Consider the following 7831-nt stretch of genomic DNA (forward strand, 5'->3'; position numbering starts at 1 on the left):
GAACTCCATGTGGTACTCCAATACCTGATAAGGACTCATGTATGCAAAATGCAACCTAAACATGGCTAAATCCTAATCTATATGATCAAAATGCACATGGGTGAATGGATAAAACATTAGAAATATGCAAGATATCACTCATAACCAAAACCATGGGGGCGATAAGTTTGCCTCTCAAATTCGGCGCTGTGTATTTTCGGGCAATACATATGGAAAGAAAGGATGACGACTATACAATTTGGACAAATTAAGAAGAAATATTTACTTCACGAGATGTTTTATTTCAAGAAACGGTGTTCCCATAGCATGACAAGGCACTGCCCTCAACATCGTCTCCGCCAATAAACTCAGTGATCAATAACAACATTGAGGACGAAACAACAATACCAATACTACCTAATGATCCTGCGATAACGATTCCGGCACCGATTGATACTTCGACTTCGACTTCAACTCCAACGACAGAAACTACAATGAAGAACGTAGAACATGCAACCTCGACCTCCTCAACTAAAATAGAAAACGAACTAGGTCGTGGTTTCAGAACAAAGAAACCTTCATCATGCCTTACTGATTTTGTCATCAATACAGTCTTTCTCACTCCTCTCGCAACTCTCACTCCATCGGCATCCTCCGGTACGGTCTATCCCATCTCTGACTACTATACTTGGGATCGTTTTTCAGCATCTCATTGCAGCTTCTTGACGGCTCTATCTCTTGCCGTCAAACCTCGGTCTTACAAAGAGGCAGTGCAATTCGATGTCTAGAAGAAATCAATGTGAGAAAAGATTGATGCCTTAGAACACAACCATACATGAGAGCTAACTGAATTGCCTCCCGGAAAAGTTGCTCTAGGATGAAAATGGGTTTATCTAATAAAACTCAGAGCAGACGGCACGATTGAGCGCCACAAGTCTCGACTCATGTTTCTCGGCAATAACCAAGTAGAAGGTATCGACTATGAAGAGACTTTTACGCGAGTTGAAAATATGATGACGGTTCGTATATTTCTTGATATCGCTGCTAAACAAGATCATGAAGTACATCAAATGGACGTTCACAAAGCTTTCCTACATGGCGATCTCGACGAAGAAGTTTATATGAAACTTCCACCTGATTTCCGATCTGATTCTGATAAACGGGTTTGTCGTTTGCGAAAATCTCTTTATGGACTACGACAGGTACCGCGTTGTTGGTTTTCAAAACTAACAATGGCTCTTCGAGCGTTTGGTTTTAAACAGTCATATCGGAGCGATTACTCATTCTTCGTCTCCATGAAAGAAGACATTACTCTTCGTGTACGTTTTGGAAACTCGCCGCCTTACATCAACGAATTCAAGTCCTACCTCTCGTCCCGTTTTTACATGAAAGATCTCGGACATCTCAAATACTTTCTCGGATTGGAGGTAGCTTGCAGTGCGGAAGGTTTCTACCTTTGCCAACGGAAATATTGTACCGATGTTGTCACTGAAGTGGGCATTCTGGTATGTAAACCTGCTGGTTTTCCTATGGATAAAAGACACGGTGTTTCCCTAGCCAAAGGCTCTCCTTTCCCTGATCCTGAACGCTACCGACGACTTGTTGGAAGACTGGTGTATCTAGCTGCTACGCGTCCGGATTTAACATATTCTATTCATATACTTATGCAGTTTATGCAGAAACTAGACAATGCTCATTGGGATGGGGCTATGCATGTTGTTCGTTATTTAAAACGTACACTTGGACAAGGCATCATGTTGCGTGAAGCTCCACCATTACACATCACTGGTTGGTCTGACTCTGATTGGGAAGGCTGCCCGGTAACCCGAAGATCATTGACTGGTTGGCTTGTTCAGCTTGGAACGTCTATTATCTCATGGAAGACAAAGAAACAAGGTACAGTTTCTTTATCTTCAACTGAAGCCGAATACAGACCTATGATAGAGGCAGTAAAGGAACTGAAATGGATCAAAGGCCTACTTCGTGATTTTGGCATCGATCATACACGACCAATGACTTTGATGTGTGATGATCAGTCAGCTAATTTACTTGACCAAGAATCATGTTTTCCATGAACGAACGAAGCATGTTGAAGCAGAATGTCACTTCATCCGCGATCACATTATCAATAAGACCAATGAAACGTCTCATGTTGTTTCAAAAGATCAACTAGCCGATATTTTGACAAAGGCCTTGTGGCGCAAGTAATTCGACATTTTCTTATACTAGTTGGACAATCGAAATCTATATGCTCCAATTTGAGGAGGAGGGTATTAGGATATATCATCCTTATCTATAGACTATTTTCTTTATTCTGTTGTATTACCTTTCCTTATATCGATAGACTTAGGATCTTATATGATTTGTATATAAAGAGACGATGAAGTCATGAATGAATAACACAGAACATATTTACCGAATACAGAACTTCTCATCTCAAGATATCACACGAATCATAAAGAAGCCATTAGGATTTTTTTTTTTTTAATACAAGCTAAAAACAGCTAAAACTATAGCTAAATGTACATATCCATTTAAGAGCACATGAAACCGTAAGATTTAAAGGCAATTCCGTCCATCGTAAAAAACTGTTAATCTCTTCTAAAAAATGAACAACTACATCCAAAATTCACCATCTCAGATTACCAAAGAATAGAAAAGTCGCCAACGAAAGAGAGAAATCACGGAAAGGAGAAAGCTAACCTTTCACCACAGGAGATGTCATTAGACACTTCTTCATTTTCAAATGTTTCCAGCAACAGATTTGAGTCATAGACTTTTTCTCTTTTGGTAAAGGTGAACACAATTAGGTTAACCTTAGCCTTTTGTTCATGTAATTTTCATTTAATTTAATTTCGGTTTCTTACCAGTATCGGCTTGATCTCCCAAGTAATTCAAGTTTATATCGGTTTTGTATTCTCATGTTTGCTACCAAGCTGAACAGATGAAGTATCCTTTGGGTTTTCCTAAAATTTCCTTACTTTTTTGCCATGTAACCAATTTTTGAGGTCTCTCGTTTAGTTAAATACTATTTATGATTCTCATCCTTTATTTCTTAAAATTATATTTTCATTCTTAGTGAAAAAATAGCATTACCAAGAGTTCTTGTAATTAAAAGAATTCTGATGCACTAAAAGCTTTTACTCACTTTTCTGGAAGTGTTCTCCTTTTTTTTCTTTTTTTTAGTACTGATCAAATCACAAATACATCATCTATAAATGCATATTATGACTAACAATTTGCAACATATGCAATAAAGATGAACAATTTTACGAACAATGTTTTCCTAATGCAGCTCTCCAGCATACAACCACAACGAATGACTCTGTCTATAGCACTCTGAAACTTTCGATAATCTGTGCATCCAATAATCTACAAAAAGTTGTACCCTCTAGAAATTGAACCTCATCATATCTAATGTAGAAGCTTTTAAACTTTAACCAATAAAACATGATGTTTTCAAAAAGTGTTAGCTTTCTAAAACATTGTTTTAAAAATTTCCGTAAATAATATAAAATAGAAATAAACATTTTGATTTTATCTAGGACTTTATGTTTTATGATTGGTTCATACATGTATAAACATAAATATACATAAATATCAAATTGGAAAAAAAAATTATATAAAAGATTGAATTGACTGGATTTTTTTAACACAAATTGACTGGATGTTAGAATTATAGAAACACATGTTTAAATATATATAGAATTATATATATACATATATATAGGCCTAAACATATACATACACATACATACCTATATATAGGCTTATATATATACACACAGATAAACCTAAATGTATACACACCCACATAGACATAATATTTTTTTATTTTTTGAGCAATTGAATAATTAGATTAGAAACCAGGCTTAGAGGACCATAGAACCACATAGACCTAAATTTAAATGCACAAATATAGAGCTAAATATATATATACATACATATAGAGCTAAATATATATAGACATATATATATATATATATATATATATAAATAAACTCTATAAATTTAAATGCGATAAATTAGTAAGAACGATAATTTAATAAATTTCTCAGTTATAATATTGAAAAATGTAACATAATTTAATAATTTTAAAAAAATCTTAGGTAAACATATGGTCTCAGTATAAACATAAATTAATGATTAATAAAAATAAATTTTAAGTGAACAGAACAAAATGTTTTATTTTTATTCAAATTGAAAGTCATCTTTAATTTTTCAAACCATTTGAAAATATATTGATTTTATTTATCATTATAAACCTAAAAATGAATTTGTATTTAGGGTACATATTTTCTATACACTAATAGGATAAGAAAACATAAAAATTATATATGTAGAAGAATTCCATACTGTATAAATTAATTTTTCGTATTTTTATATAAAAATAGACTTCAAAATATATAAATCTAAAAGATAATTTTTTTGCTAAACTTATAACGACAAAAATTAATAATATGTTAGTCTTAACCTTATTAATTTATGAAAAATTACTGTGTGTATATAGTGTGAATGCATATTGAAGTGGGTTCTACGTATTTTGTTCATCCGTTTTCTTTGACATTTATTCGCACTATACAATTTTGAATTTAGTAACAAAGATGTAAAATAGGAAATTTGTGTGTTTTGCTGGCAAGCGGGACAAGTTTCCAAATGACTCATCTTAAAAACTCCAACGTTTCTCCCTCAAAAAAAGAGAAGAAAATCATTCACAAGATCATTTTTTTTTTATCATATACACTGAAAATAGGGAGCAAAAAAAAATAGAAATTGGCAATGGCGTCGAAAGGAATTGTGAATACGCCTGGTTTGGACGTGCCTGTTAAGAACTTCTCTGATGCTTGCTCTCGCTTTTTCGTCGTATTTAAAGTCCTCAAAACAGGAATGTTTCCAAGGTTTGCAGAGATAGACTATGTTACCAAGGTACGTCTCCTCGCCGTGATTATGAAAAGAATTTAAAACATAGTTATATATGGTTCAAAATTTTGAAATAAATAACACTTAATAAGAATTTTGAAAACAAGCTCCTGTTTATATATTCAAGCTGCACATACAACCTACGAAAACTATCTTAATTTTTAGACTCTTACATAAAATATTGAATATCTAATCTTTTATTAGGTGAACGATCTTGCCGAGGCGTCGAACTTAACACCGACATTAGAGCTAATGGTTGACACAGAGATATAGAGGCAAACTGTGTAAGGAAAGTTGGTAGTCATACAAGAAACCTTTTGCGGATAAAGCGTAGTCTTGAAATGATGAGAGTTATGTGCGAAGTGCTGTTAGACACTGAATAAGTGTTCTTCAAGACATTTCACAAAATATTTAATGAAATGCCCTGTCACCTTCATATGCCATTGCAATTTTTTTTGTTAACCAAAATATTATATAGTTTTTATTTTATTTTGTGCAAAATCTGCTAGAAGTACATTTATTTTGTAGTTTTCATTCTTTTTTTTTTTTTGCGAAAGGGTTAGTATATATAGGACGGGAGCTGCGATGGTCCTGGAAATCAGGTCCAACAATAAAAGGGGTGCCGTTTTACATTATGTCAAAAATGAGTTTGGTAACATCCATTTATTTGGCTTTGATTAAAAAAAAAATATTTAATAAATAAATATTTTCTCTGTTTAAAAAAAAAAAGAGCGTCACTTATACACTTTTTACGCATATTAAAAAAATGATTGAAATATATGTATGTTTTCATTAATTTCACCTATTCAACCAATAAAATTTTATATAAATAAATTTATTATAATATCAATGCATTTTGTAACTAATATTGAGCTAAAAAGGTATAAATTACATTATAATTGTAGAACAGCACTTTCTGTGTAACAGAAAAAGTGATAAAATGACACTTTTTAAGAAACAAATAGAATATATTTAAAGCAATTATAAATAAAATTAGGTAATAATCCGCGCCTTGGATGGAGCGAGAAATTTTATAAATATTTTAAATATTTATAAAAATATATATATATTTAAAATAATAACAAAACATATGAAAAATATATTTTAATGATTGAAATTGTAAAAATATTTATTTTTCATCAATTCAAGTATAATACATGATTCTTAAATTTTGAAATCAAATTATTTATATATTTTAATATGATATATAGTTTAATTCAAACGATATTAATATATATATATATATATATATATTAATATAAATATCTATTAAATGAAATTTCATAATAATGTGATTTTATGATCATTTGTATCTTGTTGTAACAAAAATTTAAGCTATTGACCGCATAAAATTTCAATGTGAAAATTTAATTTTTTTAATTTATATTCATTTTAAAGTATATTATATACGAATTTTTTAATTATAATCATTTAATAGTTTAATTTATTTTCATAATATAAATTAAACGGAAAGAAGAAGATATACAAATTGTTCTCAAATCTTTTATGGTTAACAATTAATTTTATGGTTAATTTAATAATAAGCATAATATATATACATACAGATGGACCAACCTATGTCTCTACAGATTCTAAAAGTTATTCTAGTGACGACACATCATAACACTCAAATGTTGTAATGTTTCTCTTTTAATACGTAAGGTATTAGTTAGTAACTATATAAAAAACAATCATATCCGATTTTGGAAATTTATTTAGATATTATTATAAATAAAATTTAAACGACAAATAAATGTAGGGGATTTATAAAAAATTACTTTAGGAACCTTATAAATTAGCACATTATAATTGTTTTCTGAGAATGCCATGCTAGCTTATCTGAGTACGCATTTCTTGTTATCATTGTCTTTTATTTCTCAAGATCATTTTGTCCAAAAAAAAAAAAAAATCTTTCAAGATCACAAGATTTGATGTGTTTTTAAAATTGATTCGTAGATCTGATCACTCCCTAAGAGATGCAACATTCACGGCTTACAATCAAGTGTTTGCTCCGCACCATGGCTGGGCTATTCAGCAGGCTGTTGCTACAGGAATAGGGTCTCTTCTTCCCAAGACACTGCTATCTGGAATGTTCAATGAAACTGGTACGTAATGAACTTTTTGATCGTTTATATATTTTGGAAACTGGAATAATATATGAACTGAACCCAAACTAATCCATGAGAGCTATAAAAGCAAGATAATCTGGTCGTTTAATGCATCTCTAATGGCTAAGAAAAATCACAATGATGGTGGGCTCGCTCTCTAGCCTTCGTTATGTTTTGACGGCTACAAAATTACTGACTGCGCACATTCTTTTTAATTTTTGATAAGTCTGACTATACATTCTTTCATATCTCTGAATCTTTACAGAGGAAACGTTTAAGATCCATGCTCAAAGCTATGTTACTGCATCAGCATCAGTAACCAATTATCTTGACAACCTCATCCTCTCCAAGAACCTTGGTATTGATTGGTGAAGATTCTGTAAACTTACATGGCCTAGGCCAAATTTATACACCATGCATGGTATCCCTTCGTGATCACTCTTTTATACTCTACTAGGGTCGACCCGCCCTGCGGACGGAATATAATTTACCTGTAATCAAGATTATTATTTTTTTATATGATTTGTGGTTTGTGTTTTAGTTTTACATTTGCAAGAGATGTATATGAGATATACTATTTTCTTAATTTAAAATTAACAAAAAAAACTTTTTCTTACTATTAGCATAATTTCTCTCTCTCTCTCTCTCTCTATCTCTCTATGCTACGGGAACCAAAAATCGGGAACCAAAAATACATAAATATATCAGTTAAAGAGTATTTCAAAATGTTTAGCTTACTTAAAATTTAAGGCGATATTAACTTTAATTGTGTATGTTTTGTTATTTTTATTATAGATCATGATCATCTTAATATTAAAATGTTC

General features: G+C 31.4%; 1 pseudogene; it reads left to right on the forward strand.

Annotated features, from left to right (window-relative positions):
- Window positions 1–4758: 4758 nt before the first annotated feature.
- Window positions 4759–7379, forward strand: LOC106324225 (annotated as a pseudogene).
- Window positions 7380–7831: the final 452 nt, after the last annotated feature.

Source organism: Brassica oleracea, chromosome C2 (assembly GCF_000695525.1).
Source record: "Brassica oleracea var. oleracea cultivar TO1000 chromosome C2, BOL, whole genome shotgun sequence".
Lineage (NCBI taxonomy): Eukaryota > Viridiplantae > Streptophyta > Magnoliopsida > Brassicales > Brassicaceae > Brassica > Brassica oleracea.